At 44.8% G+C, this 18,958-nt stretch overlaps 1 long non-coding RNA gene across 12 annotated transcripts in view; it reads right to left on the bottom strand.

Annotated features, from left to right (window-relative positions):
• LOC103792230 (uncharacterized) overlaps window positions 1-18,752 on the bottom strand; it is a 585,886-nt gene extending 567,134 nt beyond the window's left edge. For all 12 annotated transcript variants that reach the window (XR_013533659.1, XR_013533642.1, XR_013533640.1 and 9 more), the window contains exons 1-2: window positions 18,555-18,752; window positions 16,289-16,449 (exon numbers count right to left, since the gene is read on the bottom strand). This is a non-coding gene — a long non-coding RNA (uncharacterized LOC103792230). The remainder of the gene's footprint in view (window positions 1-16,288; window positions 16,450-18,554) is intronic.
• Window positions 18,753-18,958: the final 206 nt, after the last annotated feature.

Consider the following 18,958-nt stretch of genomic DNA (forward strand, 5'->3'; position numbering starts at 1 on the left):
GAACCAAAGTCGAGAAGCAGCATCAGGGTAAGAACAGGCAGCGTCCAGGCCGAGGAACACTACAGGCTGGGATGTGAAAAGACAGACTATTTGAATCTGTGGACCATGTCATAAAATTTGCATAAACTCAGAATCCATAAGCAAATAATAACCTAAGTTGATGCAGAGAATGGAGGTGGAAAACAAGATGAAGCTATCATCTGTTGAGGACATCTGAGGTTCACACTCTAAGCCCATTCACCAGGCACCTGGATTGACTCCCGAGTTCCAGAGATCTCACAAGTGTAGGTTAGCCAAACCCCCACTCCCGGCTTCTGAAGCCTCAGATCACACAGACTCTAGGAACTCCAGAGGCCATACCACAGAGCGAGGACTCCGCCTTAGGATGACACCACGATCCTTCTTGCTTCTTCTTTGTTTGTTTCTCTTGCAGCCATTTGGGTAGAAACCCATGCAATATATTTAGGTACAGCAGCTTCATCATTACAGTAAAGTGAGAATTCTGAATTTGGCTGTGGAGTCAGGCAGATATTGATGGAAATTTTTGAAGAAAAACATTCCATGAACTTTCACCAAAATTCCCACCCTGGGAAAAATGCTGAAAACTTATTACAAAAGTACCAAGATTCATTTATCTTAAAGACAAAATGACAACCAGTGAATTTTGTCTATTCAGACTTGCTCTCTGGAACTACACTGATCTGCAAAACACAAAGAAGGTGGAAACATATGCTGGTAATTTTTGTTGACTTACCATCTCTTTCCGTTTAATTGCTGAGACCAAATATAGTAGGTGGCATTTCAGCAGGGTTTTCTCATAACTAATCATGCCAACAAAAATGATCAGCCATCAGGGACTGGCATCTTGACTGTGCTAACACAGTATGATGTACTTCTAGGAGGAGGGGGAAGTCAGGAAGGGGCAGCCTTCCTCTGCCTCCCATTCCTCAGAATGTCAGAGTATGCTGGGGGCTAAAGATAATGAGGACAGGCCGGGCACGGTGGCTCATGCCTGTAATCCCAGCACTTTGGGAGGCAGATCATGAGGTCAGGAGTTCAAGACCAGCTTGACCAATATGATGAAACCCTGTCTCTAATAAAAAATACAAAAATTAGCCAGGTGTGGTGGTGCGCACCTGTAGTCCCAGCTACTCAAGAGGCTGAGGCAGGAGAATCGCATGAACCTGGGAGGCAGAGGTTGCAGTAAGCCGAGATTGCGCCACTGCACTGCAGCCTGGGTGACACAGGGAGACTCCGTCTCATAAAAAAAAAAAGATAATGAGGACAGGACACATGGGGGTCACCAAACAAAGCCAGAGAACAAAGAACTGCCTACCTCTGGGGTTGTGAGTTTTTAAGACTTCTTGTCTTTAAATTGTATTTGCCTTCCAACGAAGGGAATGTGAAAGGGTTCCCATTACACATTCTAACAGTCCAGCTCGCCAACCAGCATATCAAGGACTCACTCTTTTTTGTTCGTTTTTTTTTTTTTTTTTTTTTTGAGACAGAGTCTCACCCTGTCACCAGTTGCCAGGCTGGAGTGCAATAATGCGATCTCGGCTCACTGCAACCTCTGCCTCCCGGGTTCAAGCAATTCTCCTACCTCAGCCTCCTGAGTAGCTGGGACTACAGACGCGCACCACCACGCCCAGCTAATTTTTATATTTTAGTGGAGATGGGGTTTCACTACGTTGGCCAGGATGGTCTCAATCTCTTGACCTCGTGATCCACCTGCCTCGGCCTCCCAAAGTGCTGGGATTACAGGCGTGAGCCAGCCTTAAGGACTCACTCTTTACGCCAGAGTTACTGTGCAGATGTAGGTCCAGGCCTTGCATAGGCTATGAAACTTCTGGTGTAGAATATTAAAGAAAGCTTGAGTTCTCTTCTTCCGTCCCGGTCAGTACTGAAAATTAGGAGCTCAAGACCTTGCAGTGAAAGAAAGCCACCTCACAGGAAGGCAGGCTGAGTTCAAACCCAAGGGAAAAGAAGAAAAACACGTACAGGTTGGCCCAGTACCGCTCTAGGCTTTTAAAAAATTATTATTTTATAGTTTTATTTATTTATGTGTTTTTAATTTTTGCTCTTGTTGCCCAGGCTGAAGTGCAATGGCATGATCTCGGCTCACTGCAATTTCCACCTCCCGGGTTCAAGCAATTCTCCTGCCTCAGCCTTCCAAGTAGCTGGGACCACAGGCGTCCACCACCATGCCTGGCTAATTTTTGTATTTTGAGTAGAAACAGGGTTTCACCATGTTGGCCAGGCTGGCCTCGAACTCCTGACCTCAGGTGATCCACCTGCCTCGGCCTCCCAGAGTGCTGGGATTACAGGCATGAGCCATGGCACCCTGCCTGCTCTAGGCTTTTAGAAAAGAGAGTCTTGGCAGGTGCGGTGGCTCACACCTGTAATCCTAGCACTTTGGGAGGTTGAGGTGGGTGGATCACCTGAGGTCAGGAGTTCAAGACCAGCCTGGCCATCATGGTGAAACACCATCTTTAAAAAAAAAAGAAAGAAAGAAAAGAGAGGCTTATTCCCTCTATTGGAGTGGTAAGATACAGAAAGCTAGTGGGTCCCTATCCTGCATGTGGGAAAAAAGGCATGAACCAGGTCACTCAGGCCTACCTCTGGCCTGGCGTAGGCCCATCACAAATAACAAGAAGAGGCTGGGTGTGGTGGCTCATGCCTGTAATCCCAACATTTTGGGAGGCCAAGACGGGAGAATTGTTTGAGCTCAGGAGTGCCAGATCAGCCTGAACGAAACAGCAAGACCATGTCTCTATAAAAAAATAAAAAATAATTAGCCAGATATAGTGGCATGCACCTAGAGTTCCAGCTACTCAGGAGACCGAGGAGGGAAGATCACTTGAATCCAGGAGTCCGAGGCTGCATTGAGCTGACTGTACCACTGCACTCATGACAGAGTACAGTCTGGGTGACAGAACAAGACTTAGTCTCTAGAAAACGACAACAAAGAAAAAAGCAACAAAGAAAAGCAACAACACAGAAAAAAAGTAGAGTCCCTAGAGTTCATCACAGTCCAAAGCAGCTACTCACCAAAGTAGATGGGGCAGAAGAAGAGCTAGATCTACTAATTAACAGCATGTCATTGCATAGAGTTCCTTTTCTCTCACACATACAGAAAGGGAGAGAGACAGAGGCCGAAATGCATAGACAAAGCAAGGTGCAAGCCACAGGGAAGTCTTCGATTCAGTATTTCTAGGAGGAGGGGGTCAGTCAGGAAGGAGTAGCCTTCCAGAATGTCAGTGTATGCTGAGGGCTAAAGATAACGATGCAGTCCAAATTCAGGAATTGTGAGCTTGCCTGAACTTCCTTGGACAACTGACTTGAAGAAGATAGCAGATGAAAGGATGACCTGAAAATCATTTTTCTTTTGCTGCAGAATGGGGACCCTGGGAATACTGCTATGTATCATCTTTTGGGAGCTCCTTAGAAATAATGACGCTATCCATTAAAATCTGACAAGCAAAACGCTTGAACGCGGACGGTTTCACCATCATGCCGGCTTCTCAACTGCTGCTTGCAACACAATCTCTCTCTCCGAAATCTAAAAACACCAGCAAAATAGACCATCTGCTTTTTAAGCCTCATTAAATGTTTGGATCTCAAGATATAGTCACAGTAATTGCGGAATAAGAGTTAAGTGTCAAGGTGAAACTAGACAAATTATCAGGACGAGTGGGAGTTCTGCAGGAAACATTCTCTTTCTGGCTTACATTACTGGTCCCTAATATCTAGTGCAAGGTCAAAAGAGTTGCATTCTGCAGTCTACAAGTTTGATAACTTGAACTGGACATTTTTCTGAATGCCAGTTTCTTCACCTATGAAATTAGAATGTTATTAACAACTATTACATGGAATTCCACTGAGAATCAAATAAGATGGTGTGTAAGATATTGTTGAACAGCCAGACACGGTGGCTCACTCCCGTAATCCCAGCACTTTGGGAGGCCGAGGGGGGCAGATCACAAAGTCAGGAGTGAGAGACCAGTCTGGCAACATGGTGAAACCCTGTCTCTACTAAAAATACAAAAATTAGCTGGGCGTGGTGGTGTGCACCTGTAATCCCAGCTACTTGGGAGGTTGAGGCAAGAGAATCACTTGAACCCGGGAGGCAGAGGTTGCAGTGAGCCGAAACCACACCGTTGCACTCCAGCCTGGGTGACAGGGTGAGATTACCTCTCAAAAAAAAAAAAAAAAAAAACATAGATATATGTATGTATATATAGTTGCACAAGTATTTCTGTAATGGTCACTACTTCTCTACCACTTCACTGAGAAATAGAATACTGAACTACAAATTTTAAGATGTATACTTCATATCCACTAACACCAATAATGAAGAACCTTCTCCAGACGTGGTGGCTCACACCTGTAATCTCAGCACTTTGGGGGGCTGAGGTGAGTGGATCACCTGAGGTTAGGAGTTTGAGACTAGCCCGGCCAACATGGTGAAACCCCATCTCTACTAAAATTACAAAAATTATCCAGCCATGGTAGTGGGCACGTGTAGTCCCAGCTACTCAGGAGGCTGAGGCAGAAGAATGGCTGGACCCCAGGAGATGGAGGTTGTAGTGAGCCAAGATTGCGCCACTGCACTCCAGCCCGGGCGACAAGAGCGAAGCTCTGTCTCAGGAAAAAAACAAACAAACTTAAATTTATCTTCTTGGTTTTTCTTATCTCTAAAATGAAATAGTCTACAATGAGAGAACTACTAGAGTTGTCTGCGTTAAAAAAAATAGTGATGGCCTGGCTTGGTAGTGATCACACCTGTAATCCCCACACTTTGAGAGGCTGAAGCAGGCAGACTGCTATTGCTAGAGCCCAGAAGTATAAGACCAGCCTGGGAAACATGGTGAAATTATGTCTCTACAAAAAATTAAAAAATTAGCTGGGCATGGTGTGCCTGCAGTCCCAGCTACTCGGGAGGCTGAGATGGGAGGATCACCTGGGCCTGGGAGGTAGAGGCTGCACTGAATTGTAGTCACACCACTGCACTCCAGCCTGGGCTACAGTGACTTTGTCCCAAGGAAAAAAAAAGTCACCATATAATCCAAGCTATTAGTATTAAAACTACAGTTTCAAAATTCTATCACAGTCTGTAATAGTACCAACTTTAAGATTTGAAGAAAAAATAGAAAGTCATCCCATAAATTTAAGAGAAGTGTCACAGAAATCCATTTCGAACATTATTTCCCCCCCAAAATGACCTGAAGCTATGTGATGCATTCCAATTATAAAAATTTTTGTGCCAGGCGCAGTGGCTCATACCTGTAATCCTAGCATTTTGGGAGGCCAACACATATGGATTGCAAGGTCAGGAGTTCGAGACCAGCCTGACCAACATGGGGCAACCCCATGTCTACTAAAAATACAAAAAAAATTAGCCAGGCATGGTGGTACGCACCTGTAATCCCAGCTACTCAGGAGGCCGAGGCAGGAGAATCACTTGAACCCAGGAGGCAGAGGCTGCAGTGAGCCGAGATCACGTTGCTGCACTCCAGCCTGGGAAACAGTGAGGCTCCATCTCAAAGAAAATAAAAAAGAAAACAACTTTTTTTTGGCTTCAAATATTCAGGGACTTTCAAGCATGCACTGCTTGAGCCCGTATCATTCTACTGATCATGAACACGTTGACCTGCCTGTTCTGGATTTTCCAACAGAGGACACAATAGAGCATCAATATCCCCCACGTGGTAGATGTACCTATCCTTATGCACATGTACCTCACAATAACACATATTTACACAAGAACAAGGTAAGACTGAAAATACAGTCTTTTTCTGTATTCCATCCAAGCTCAATTTTTCTCAAGTTGCCCAACACTTAACCTTGTCTAAATATCTTTCTGTATCTTTTTTTTTTTTTTTTTGAGACAGAGTTTCGCTCTTGTTACCCAGGCTGGAGTGCAGTGGCGCGATCTCGGCTCACCGCAACCTCCGCCTCCTGGGCTCAGGCAATTCTCCTGCCTCAGCCTCCTGAGTAGCTGGGATTACAGGCACGCGCCACCATGCCCAGCTAATTTTTTGTATTTTTAGTAGAGACAGGGTTTCACCATGTTGACCAGGATGGTCTCGATCTCTTGACCTCGTGATCCACCCACCTTGGCCTCCCAAAGTGCTGGGATTACAGGCGTGAGCCACTGCGCCCGACCCTTTCTGTATCTTAAGCCAAGGATTTAGTGGCTGACTTACGCTGAACCAAGATTGTGAGAAACTGTTGCTGGCACGCTGGAAAAGTTCATGCTGCCTCACAGGAAAGGAATGCCAAGACGTAGCAACTGCCCACAGAGTCAATTACCAAAGCTGTGCTTGTCTGGCTATTCATTTGGACGCTTGCTTTTCAGAAACTCTTCTCATTTTTATTCATTTTGTAGAGCCGGGGCGTCACTCTGTTAACCAGGCTGCTCTCGAACTCCTGGCCTCAAGTGATCCTTCCACCTCAGTTTCCCAAAGTGCTGGGATTATACACATGATCCACTGTGGCTAGTCTCAGAAATTCCCAATATCTTAGTCATAGAATACCTTAATAAGCTAAATTCCAAGGCCGGGCGCGGTGGCTCACGCCTGTAATCCCAGCACTTTGGGAGGCCGAGGCAGGTGGATCACGAGGTCAAGAGATCGAGACCATCCTGGTCAACATGGTGAAACCCCGTCTCTACTAAAAATGCAAAAAATTAGCTGGGCATCGTGGTGCACGCCTGTAATCCCAGCTACTCAGGAGGCCGAGGCAGGAGAATTGCCTGAACCCAGGAAGCAGAGGTTGCGGTGAGCCGACATCGTGCCATTGCACTCCAGCCTGGGTAACAAGAGCAAAACTTCGTCTCAAAATAAATAAATAAATAAATATATTTATAGGCTAAATTCCAGCAGACTGGATTGTTTCCATTAGAGTCTGTAACTTTTAAAATCATGATTGTAGCTGGGCGCAGTGGCTCAAGCCTATAATCCCAGCACTTTGGGAGACTGAGGCGGGTGGATCACCTGAGGTCAGGAGTTCAAAACCAGCCTGGCCAACATGGTGAAACCCCATCTCTACTAAAAATACGAAAATTAGCCAGGCTTGGTGGCAGGTGCCTATAATCCCAGCTACTTGGGAGGCTGAGGCAGGAAAATGGCTTGAATCCAGGAGGCAGAGGTTGCAGTGAGCCGAGATTATGCCACTGCACCCCAGCCTGGGTGACAGAGTGAGACTCCCTCTCAATAAATAAATAAATAAATAAATGATAAAATCATGATAGCTACGTACACACTACTCTGTATGTTTAAATCAGTGATCCATCCTTACCCTGACACATGGACACATGGATGCCTCCAACAGTCACCCCCTTCAACTGTGTTCTAACACTGGGCCCTGATAAGCATTATGAGCCCTTCCTGGGCCTGGGGTGTCAGTAGATCACTCTAAGCCCTCAGAGTGGCCGCTTATTAGTGTTTGTCATGGGCTACTGTATTTACCCTGGGAAGTCCTCTTGTAGACTTATGTGAAAATTTTTCCTCACTCAAAAAGATACACAAGGCCGGGCGTGGTGGCTCACGCCTATAATTCCAGCACTTTGGGAGGCCGAGGCGGGTGGATCACGAGGTCAAGAGATCGAGACCATCCTGGTCAACAAGGTGAAACCTCGTCTCTACTAAAAATACAAAAATTAGCTGGGCACAGTGGTGTGCGCCTGTAGTCCCAGCTACTCGGGAAGCTGAGACAGGAGAATTGCTTGAACCCACAAGGTGGAGGTTGCGGTGAGCCGAGATCATGCCACTGCACTCCAGTCTGGGTAACAACAGCGAAACTCCGTCTCAAAAAAAAAAAAAAAAAAAAAAAAAAGGATACACAAAAGGCCAGGATTTGGAGCCACTGAAACCCTCTATATGGCTGGTAAAAACTTCCCACCTGTAACATGGTATTGTCACTTTGGAAAACAGTTCGCTGGTGTCTTAAAAAGTTGAATATAGGCCAGGCACGTGGATCACACCTGTAATCCCAGCACTTTGGGAGGCCGAGGCGGCAGATCATGAGGTCAGGAGTTCGAGACCACCCAGTTTGAGACCAGCCTGGCCAACATAGTGAAACCCCATCTCTACTAAAAATATAAAAATTAGCTGGGCGCGGTGGAGGGTGCCTGTAATCTCAGCTACTCAGGAGGCTGAAGCTGGAGAATCACTTGAACCCAGGAGGCGGAGGTTGCAGTGAACTGAGATCCCACCATTGCACTCCAGCCTGGGCGACAAGAGCGAAACTCCATCTCAAAAAAATTTTTTTAAGTTGAACATAGCTGGGCACGATGGCTCATGCCTATAATCCTAGCACTTTGGGAGGTCAAGGCAGGTGGATCACAGAAGATCAGGAGTTCAAGACCAGCCTGGCCAAAATAGTGAAACCTCATCTCCACTAAAAATACAAAAAATTAGCCGGGCGTGGTGGCAGATGCCTATAATCCCAGCTACTCAGGAGGCTGAGGCAGAATAATGGCTTGAACCAGGGAAGGTGGAGGTTGCAGTGAGCCGAGATTATACCATTGCACTCCAGTCTGGGCAACAAGAGTGAAACGCAGTCACACACACACACACACACACACACACACAAGAGAGAGAGAAAATAAGTTGAATATAAATTATCATACAATCCACAATTGAACTCCTAGGTGTCTACACCCAAAAGAAATAAAAACACATGTCCACACAAAGACTTTTTTTTTTTTTTTTTGAGAGAGAGTCTTGCTCTGTTGCCCAGGCTGGAGGTCAGTGATGCCATCACAGCTCACTGCAGCCTCTACCTCTCAGGCTCTTGTGACCCTCCCACTGCAGCTTCCTGGATAGCTGGGACTACAGGCATGTGCCACCACACCCACCTAATTTTTTGTATTTTTGGTAGAGATGAGGTTTCACCACGTTTCCGAGACTGGTCTCGAACTCCTGGGCTCAATCAATTCACCGGCCTTGGCCACTCAAAGTGCTAGGATTAAAGGCGTGAGCCACCATGCCCAGCCGACAAAACAAAGAGTCATTCTTGGGTGTGTGTGTGTGTGTGTGTGTGTGTGTGTTAAAGACAAATATTCACCCTTCCTATTCTAGGTTGCAAGCTGACTAGGAACAATGATATTCCTGATGGAACAACAGAAAAAAAGAAGGCAAGAAAAAAGAAATAAAAATCCTTAGTTGACTATTTTCTTACCTGAGGCCAAATACCTCCTGATTGCTATAGACTAGACACAGAGTCACCAGAGCCTACTCAGTGGTATATGATTCAGACATACATTTAATTTTGGAGGAAAACTCGAGTTTTGAAAACATGCATTTGTGGTAAGGTACACATGTTCCAGCATTTTTAATCAGGTTTATAACTTACGGGGTCTGAGGTACATAAAAATGGTACCTAGGAGTTGTGCTGTTCACGCTCTATTTCAACCTGGGCATGGTGGCTAACGCCTGTAATCCTAGCACTTTGGGAAGCTGAAGTGGGCAGAACACCTGAGGTCAGGGGTTCGAGACCGGCCTGGCCAACATGGCGAGACCTTGTCTTTACTAAAAACATAAAAAATTAGCTGGGCGAGGTGGTGACCCATGCCTGTAATACCAACTACTTGGGAGGCTGAGGAAGGAGAATCGTTTGAACCCAAGAGGCAGAGCTTGCCATGAGCCGAGATCACACCACTGCACTCCAGCTTGGGTGACACAGGAAGACTCTGTCTCAAAAAACAAAACAAACAAAACCCAATTTCAATTTTAATGTGAACTAGCACTTGTCACTCATCCTAGCTCCCACCTACTCCCCTGCAGGGTCAGCAGGAGTGAAATGGCTGACCAACACAATTTAGGAAGATGATGTGATGATCTCTCCATTCTTTCCAGACTGGTCTAGTGAAGACTCTCAGTGAGCACTGACCTCAGAAATGCTTAAACCCACAGATCTATTCTGTTCTTATCTTCCCCCTTCAGCAGCGCCTGACACAGATGGTCTTGCCTTCCGCCTGGAAACACTTCCTTCCCTGAGCTTTCGCCCCAGCAGTACTCCCTTTTCATTACCACTACTTCCTGCCACGTCTAAATCTGGAGGGCCTTAAAGCCAGCTAGACCTCTTTTCTTTATTCCTTTTTTTTTTTAAAGATGGGGTTTCACCATGACGGCCAGGCTGGTCTTGAACTCCCGACCTCAGGTGATCCAACCACCTAGGCCTCCCAAAGTACTAGGATTACAGGCGTGAACCACCGCGCCCGGCCTCTTTTTTCCTTTCCTTTCTTTTCTTTTTTGAGTCTTGCTCTGTCACCCAGGCTGGAGCGCAGTGGCGCGCTCTCAGCTCGCTGTAACCTCTGCCTCCTGGGTTTAAGCGATTCTCCTGCCTCAGCCTCCCAAGTAGCAGGGACTACAGGTGCCCGCCACCACGCCCGGCTAATTTTCGTATTTTTAGTAGAAACGGGTTTCACCATGTAGGCCAGGATGGTCTCAATCTGCTTACCCCATGCTCCACCCAGCCTCCCAAAGTGCTGGGATTACAGGGTTGAGCCACTGGGGCTGGCCAAACCTCTTTTCTTTCTATACTCACTCCCAGGTAATACTAACCAGTCTCCTGGCTTTAAATAACTTTTAATTTCTTACGACTCACAAATCTGTGTCTCTAGACTTCTCTGAAAACCAGACTTGTATATCAAATTGACTGAATGCTTTGAAAGTACCTTAATTTTCGGGCCGGGTGTAGTGGCTCACGTCTGTAATCCTAGCACTTTAGGAGGCGAAGGCAGGCAGATCACAAAGTCAGGAGTTCTAGACCAGCCTGACCAACATGGTGAAACCCTACATCTACTAAAAATACAAAAATTAGCTAGGCATGGTGATGTGCACCTGTAATCCCAGCTACTCAGGAGGCTGAGGCAAGAGAATCACTTGAATTTGGGAGGCGGAGGTTGCAGTGAGCCAAGATTGTGCCCCCTCATTCCAGTCTGGGCAACAGAGCAAGACTCTACCTCAAAAAAAGTATCTTAATTTTGGCCAGGCACGGTGGCCTACGCCAGTAATCCCAACACTTTCGTAGGTCAAGGTGGGTGGATCATCTGAGGTCAGAAGTTCAAGACCAGCTAGGTCAACATGGTGAAACCCCGTCTCTACTAATAATGAAAAATTAGACGGGCATGCTGGCAGGTGCCTATAATCCCAGCTACTTGGGAAGCTGAAACAGGAAAATCACTGGGACCTAGGAGGTAGAGGTTGCAGTGAGCTGAGATCGCCCCACTGCACTCCAGTCTGGGAGAAAGAGCGAGACTCCATCTCAAAAAGGAAGTATCTTAATTCTAATGCATCCAAGCTGAACTGATCTCCTCTGCCCGAAGCCTGATTCTCATCTCAGTTAATAGCTATTTGCTCCTTCCAGGAGGTCAGGACAAAAATCTCAGACTCATACTCAACTCCTCTCGTTCTTCCCATCCAACCCACCAGAAAAACTTTAATAAAATATATTCAGACTTCAACTCCTTTTCACTATCTCTATGTTACTTTTACCCTGTTACCAGTCAACACTACCTCTCATTAGGATAACTGAAAGAGCTTCCTAAACGGTTTCCCCGTTTCTGCCCCTGCCCACCCCTTTCACCTGGTCTCAACACATCAGCCAGAGTAATCCTGTTACAGCAGGGCATTCATCCTTTAAAATCCTTCAATAACATCCCACCTCCCTCAGTATAAAATCCCAAATCTTCCCAGGCGGGGTGGCTCACACCTGTAATCTCAACACTTTGGGAGGCTGAGGCAGGTGGATCACCATATCAGGAGTTCGAGACCAGCCTGGCCAACATGGCAAAACCCCGTCTCTACCAAAACTACAAAAATTAGCCAGTCATGGTGGCAGATACCTGTAACCCCAGCTGCTTGGGAGGCTCAAGCAGGAGAATCGCTTGAACCCAGGAGGCAGAAGTTGCAGTGAGCTGAGATCAGGCTACCTCACTCTAGCCTGGATGACAAGAGCAAAACTCTGTCTCAAAAAAAAAAAAAAGAAAACAAAGGAAATTCTAAGTCTTACCATGGCCTTCAAGGCGACTTGGCACCTACCCACCGTGTTCCTCTTTCCTCTCCCATGGCTGTCTCCACTGCTCACTCCACTCCAGCCACTGCACCCTTGCACCCTCCTTGCTTTCTCTGAATACATCAGACGCTTGTCACTTCCCCTAGCTGCATCCTCTCCTCTCCAGCATCACGTCGCCCATTCCTTCACTTCCTTTCAATTCATCCTCACATGTCACCTTCTCCACGAGGTCATCCCCTACCGTCCACCTGAAGTGTGTGACTCTCTCCCCTTCTACTCCATCCTTCCTTTCTTCTTCTCAATAGCATTCCTAGTTGCCCACTCTAAGAGTGCAGGGACTTGAATTAATTTTGTTCACTTCTGTGTCCTCAACAGTTAAAACAATACCCGGCACACAGGAAGTACTAAATAAATATTACTTAAAATAATAAACAGGGAAAAAAATGAATCTAGTAGGCTTCCCAGATTCATGAAAAACATCCTTCTACATGCCTGTATCTTTAACAATAATGGGAAGAACTATCGTCAAGTTCTTACAGACGGAATTTAAAAACCAGCAAATGGGAGCCACAAAGAAGAAATCACAGTAAATCTGGGAACACACACAAATGCCAAAAGAAACTCGTAGCAAATAAGTGAGCAGCCACGGTACTCACAACACAACCAAACACGGTCATCACCTCCCTGACTTCATACAAAGGTCTACGTTAAATAAACGCTTTTGATTTACTTATGAGATGCTTAGCATGCATGATATTATGTTTAGAAGGCATCGCTGAATATTTAGGTTTTCTTTTTTTTTTTTTTTGAGATGGAGTTTCGCTCTTGTTACCCAGACTGGAGTGCAATGGCACAATCTCGGCTCACCGCAACCTCCGCCTCCTGGGTTCAAGCAATTCTTCTGCCTCAGCCTCCCAAGTAGCTGGGACTACAGGCGCGCACCACCATGCCCAGCTAATTTTTGTATTTTTAGTAGAGACAGGGTTTCACCATGTTGACCAGGATGGTCTCGATTTCTTGACCTCGTGATCCACCCGCTTCGGCCTCCCTAAGTGCTGGGATTATAGGCGTGAGCCACCACGCCCGGCATATTTAGGTTTTCTTTCTGCATAAGTTTATTGTGAACACCATGGGAGATTGTTCTAGGTTCAGTAACTCAAACTGATCCAAGTCAACCAGCAGTTTTAAATAACCAAGACTATAAAATTTGATATCTATAGGAAAGTTTTTAAGTATATTTGGTTATTACTTCACACATTAACATGTAGACATTTGTTAATGAATGTGCTATGTTAAACTGTGATTACAAAGTATTATATTAGTAGTTGCTATGTTAATGATATATAATCTGCTAACTAAAATGAATGCTTTCAACAAACAGAAACTTTTGGACACATATTTTTATAAAGTCTTTTAGGGCCAGGAGCAATGGCTCAGGTCTATCCCAAAAAGTGCTGTAATTCCAGCACTTTGAGAGGCGAAGGCAGATAGATCACGAGGTCAGGAAATCGAGACCATCCTAACCAACATGTTGAAATCCTGTCTCTACTAAAAATAGAAAAATTAGCTGGGCGTGGTGGTGCACGCCTGCAGTCCCAGCTACTCAGGAGGGTGAGGCAGGAGAATCTCTGGGAGACCGAGGTTTCAGTGAGCCAAGATCACGCCACTGCACTCCAGCCTGGCAACAGAGAGAGACTCCATCTAAAAAAAAAAATCTTTTTCTATTTTAATATTGATTAATTCCATATTTTTATTATTAACATTATCACGCCTAGGCAAATATCTGCTAGTAAATTACAAATGAGAAGTAATACCTTAACATCCCTATCTGAAACTTCCTGAAGGTAAAATGAATATCATCTTCCTTGCTAATAATCACTCAGAAGGCAATGCATATTGTTATAGTACAGACCTAGAAAATGAAAATCCGTGACTTGAGACTTCATTTCAAAATGAAATGCTATTCTTTTAAGTGCTATTTATATTAACTATAAGTTTTTTATTTAACTAAAGACCATTCTGTAAAATTAGTATTAGAAAATGTGCTATAGTTCTTGATTTCCTCACCAAGAAACCACTGAGCCATCACTTTATATTTTAGCTGAAAAGTGAAGAAACACAAGTTTTTAAACCATATCTAAATCATTGATAGCATTGAAAATAGAGAATTTCAGTAAGCCAGTTATAGAAAGTCACTATTATCTCAACCTACAGATATTTCTCTAAGAAAATGGAAGAGCCACATACTCCAAGGTGAAGCCATGACCTTCAGGAATATCCTTACGCAGGCCGGGCGCAGTGACTCATGCCTGTAATCCCAGCACTTTGGGGGGCCGAGGCAGGATGATCAACTGAGGTCAGGAGTTCGAGACCAGCCTGACCAGTATGGCGAAACCCTGTCTCTACTAAAAATACAAAAATTAGCCAGGGTTGGTGGCGGGCGCCTGTAGTCCCAGCTACTGAGACAGAGGTTGCCGTGAGACGAGATGATGCCACTGCACTCCAGCCTGGGTGACAGAGTGAGACTCCGTCTCAAAAAAAAAAAAACAAAAACCATACTTATGCATAGTACAATGTAATAAATGTTTGTTGAAGCCAATTAATCTGCACTTAGTTGGATATAATAATTAAATGGAATGTAGTTTTAGAGAAAAACATTTAAACAGATACAAACTTCTGTCCAAATGGACTTTGATATTTCAGTGAACATTTGGTTAATGTGGCTTGACACTTGTAAGGCAGACGACAAAGAAAGTTAGAAGTATTAAAACATCACTAAGTCATTGTGAAAGTGAGTAACGGTACTTGTTATTATATGTTTACAGATGCCTAACCCTCTGCTTTTTCTTACCTCTATGCTTTTTAAAAATATATTACTTACAACAACCCTATGAGGTAAGTGTTAGGATACGCACATTGCAAATGAGGAAATTAGGACCCATGAAAATCAAGTAACCTGGTGAGGTATCATAGTTAGTAACTGCCTAGGCTGTGATTCGAACTCAGGTCTGTTTCACTCCAAAGTGTTTCTAAATCTCTGATCCCAACTCTGCATGGCCATTATAACAAATTCAAATATATTTCGCACATTTGTAGGTAAAACCCTTGTCAGGAAATAATACTGTACTTTCCACCTCCAAAAAAAATTCCAGCAAACTTTTATTGAGAACGTTTAAGGAAATTTGAAATTTCCACACAGCACAGTTAGTCAAGAGCATACTTTACAAAAAATTTAAAGCATGTTAAGTTTATCATGCTGGTAACTCCATTGTTCAATGATGTAAAACAATCTTTGCAAGAGAGGATGCACCTCATTTATAGAGGCAAGCTACAAGTCATAGAATCTCAAAGTTAAAAGACTTTTCAAATCTTTTAAGTTACTTAACCTTCTTTTTATCGGCAATAAACTGAAGCCCAGGAAGCTTAAGTAGCTTATTTATGTTTACACAACTAGAAAGAAGCAAACTGTAATGTTACTTTGTTACTTATAACAGGATAAAAATATTTCCAATTCCCGATTAATTTATTTGACCAGACCACAGAAAGCTCTCAGTTTCCATGGCAAACAGTTACTAAACAAGGATTGTAAATACCACATCAAAATTAGCTTTTTATATTACCAACAGTAGTTATGTGATTTTTAACTACTTTCTCATAGAGACGAACAAAAATTAATTGTAAGACTTAAAGAATCTAAGACTCTTACGAGCACTGTATAAAGTTCACGTGTGCCATAAAGATTAACGAATGTTCGGGCTGTTTTTAAAGTCAAGGTTTTCATTCTGAGAACTTACTGTATCTTATATCGACTCCCAGTCATTAGACATTTATTTTGGGCCATTTTTAGATTTTGTTTACTAAAATGAAGTGTGAAAATGAAGAAAAATAATAGTAATGCAAACCACTTAAGTTCTGCAAACACAGAACTTAGAAATATCTACTGCGATATTTAAGAAGCCAATCAGTCCTAAATAAAGCAGGACATCGGCCTATTAGATGTGTCATGATTACAAAATTTCCTTCGTGACCATAATCCACATTCAATTATGTGTGCTAATGTTGAAGACCACACGGTAAAATTAATAAAATTCCAACAGAAGTACCCAAATAAAAAAGGATCTACAGAAAACAGTTTCAAACAAGGAAATCCAAAGTCATAAATCACTCGGATCATGCAGCCGTTCAAAATAACTAGTCGAATCTCTGGGTGTAAGCCCCCCGACCGAAAATGAACTCCTCGTAGAGTACGTAAAAAGCAACATACCTTCTTCAAGGTGGAGAATTCCCAGCAATCAAATTGTAATCCATATAGAAAAGGTATCATCAAAAATGCCAACGTTAACTTTTAAGTAACTCCACGTAAAGAGGTGTGATGACTCCATTCAGGAATGATTTGACCTTGTCTTGGTACTTCCATGTTGTTGGCTGATAGAAAGATGAAGTGAGAACAACTCAGAATGGAGGTCAGTGCCAGGAAGTACTCCAGCAAAGGCATGATGTTTTCTAGATGCTAACAATAGTAATGACACCTATACAATTGAAATTAATTAAAGTTAGCTTCCAAGTCATTCTACCTACTCACTGCCTAAAAGAAAGTAACTGTTGCATTAATATATTTCAGTCTCTGATACGAAAACTCAAAACTACGTTGTTCTAGCACTTGAATCATTTCTAGGCACGAGTCTTCAATAGTAACTACTACTATACAGAATCAAAACTTGAAAAAGTTAAAAGACAATGTTTGGGCATTTCCTCAAGTTATTAGCAGTGCATGCGGTTTGATGTTTCATTTGTCTTGTTCAAAAGTGAGTAAGCCCAAGGGCGTGAAGAAAGCTGCTAGCACTTCGGAATATACCAGAGAACCAAGTGGAGAAGGTGATAAACTATCTTGGCATTAAAAATGATCTCACAAAACATACCTGAAGATAATAACCTTTAGGTTATTCTGCAAGTAGAATTCAAAAAGTCTATTCTACATATTCCCAGCATCTAGATATCACCTCAGATAGAGCATACCCACTTTCAACAAGCTCCCAACCTCAGTCTCCAAAATTCCTTTTCTTTTTCTTTTTCTTTTTTTTGAGACGGAGTCTGGCTCTGTCACCCAGGATGGAGTGCAATGGTGCCATCTCGGCTCACTGCAACCTCCGTCTCCTGGGTTCAAGAGATTCTCCTGTCTCAGCCTCCGAAGAGCTGGGATTACAGGCATGCACCACCACACCCGGCTAATTTTTGTATTTTAGTAGAGACGGACGGGGTTTCACCATGTTGGCCCGGGCTGGTCCCGAACTCAGGACCTCAAGCGATCCAACCCTCTCAGCCTCCCAAAGTGCTGGGATTAGAGGCATGAGCCACTGCGCCCAGCCTCCAAAATGCTTTGTCTACAAACCAAATGACAGTATGGGATAAACAACTCCTTATAAAGTGGAAAAGCGCTGGGAGAGATTGTACCTAAAGTGGCAATGTTTACTAGGTGTGGAGTGTTCCCCTCATTTGAGCATGATCCGACCTAGAAACATTCCGAAGTTAAGCTACTTAGGAAACAAAGTTAGGGCGTCTCCTTTAGCCTATGAACAAGGAGTGGATCGCGCTGCCTCTTCACCCCGCAGAAGCAGTAACAGCCACCCCTCTTTGGGGCGGGCGTGGCCGTTAGAAACAAAAGGTTAAAACACAAAAGGCGGGGCGGAAGGCTGGGTCAGGGGAGCTTCTGGGGCTCACGTTCCGCTTTTTATTGAAACACACTGAAATGGGGTTGGGGATGGGGGTGATGGAAAGTGAGAGGTGAGGACGGAGCCCAAGGATAGCCTGAGTTATTCCGGGTGGGTAGTGAAACTGCAAAGAGCGGACTGGATGGCTCTAAGTAGTGGTCCAGGCCCCATCCCCTCCATCCCTGCATCTCTGACAGTCTGGAACTTGTGGCTTCCTCCACCCCACCTCAGCCCCAAAGAAAACTTTCCAAACCCTTATCTGTTTGTTGTAAACTCCTCCTTGACCGCCAACACAAGGGTCCAACCCCCTCCAACCCAAACCTTTCTTCTTTCCATTGTTGCTGCGTTTTTATATGATGCGTGATATCTACAGAGCGCTCTGCAGACAGCTAAGTTATACAAACGACCCCCACATCCATACTGCTTCCTTTTGCATGACCAAAGTCAGGGCTGGGGTGGGAGCGAGGCTGAACTTGCCCCCATCAATTTCTGCCTATTCATCCCTACAGGAGCGCAGCTGAAAGAAAGCGAGGCAATACCCCCGCACCCCACCCTGCGGATACCCTCCTCCCCATCCCCCCGACCCCTCCTATAAAGAAGCACAAGATATAAACCCCTGCTTGGCTTTTGCCTATTAAAAGTAAACAAATGAAACAATCTACGCGAGTTCTTTAAAGAACAAAAGAGAAGGGAACGGGGAAAGGGGGTACAATTTACCAGCCAGCCAAACTTTGCCACTGAGCGAGTCCTCTGCCCTCCGAAGGGCGGGGAGCCGGGCGAGTCGAAGGGAGAGAGGTAAACAAGACAACAGCCCTCACTCACCTTCTTCCCCACTTGGTCGCACTTTTAAGAGACCTTTCCCCCGCTGCAGTCTGCGAGGCGCTCGGACACTTTTTCCTGGCCTGACAGCAGAGAAAGTCGCGGCGGCAAAGTTGTGAGAGATACCCCGGCGTCCGGGGGAGAGGGGAGGAAAGAGAGTTCATCAGAATTCCCCCTTTTGTTCCAAGTCCCGGAGCAGACAAAGAGGCGGCGAGCGGCGGCAGGTTTCTCCCTCTCACCCCTTCTTCCTCTCTCCCTCCCCTCCCTCCCAGCCCCCTCCCTTTCCCCGCATCTCCCGCCCGGCTCGGGAACCTCCGAGGCGAGCTGGGGCTGCTGGGTCCCCAGTTCCTCGCAACTCTACCCGGAGCGTCTCCTCCCACTGCCTGGCTGGAAACTTTCTCCGGAGA

The sequence above is a fragment of the Callithrix jacchus genome, chromosome 4, assembly GCF_049354715.1.
Source record: "Callithrix jacchus isolate 240 chromosome 4, calJac240_pri, whole genome shotgun sequence".
NCBI classification, from domain to species: domain Eukaryota; kingdom Metazoa; phylum Chordata; class Mammalia; order Primates; family Cebidae; genus Callithrix; species Callithrix jacchus.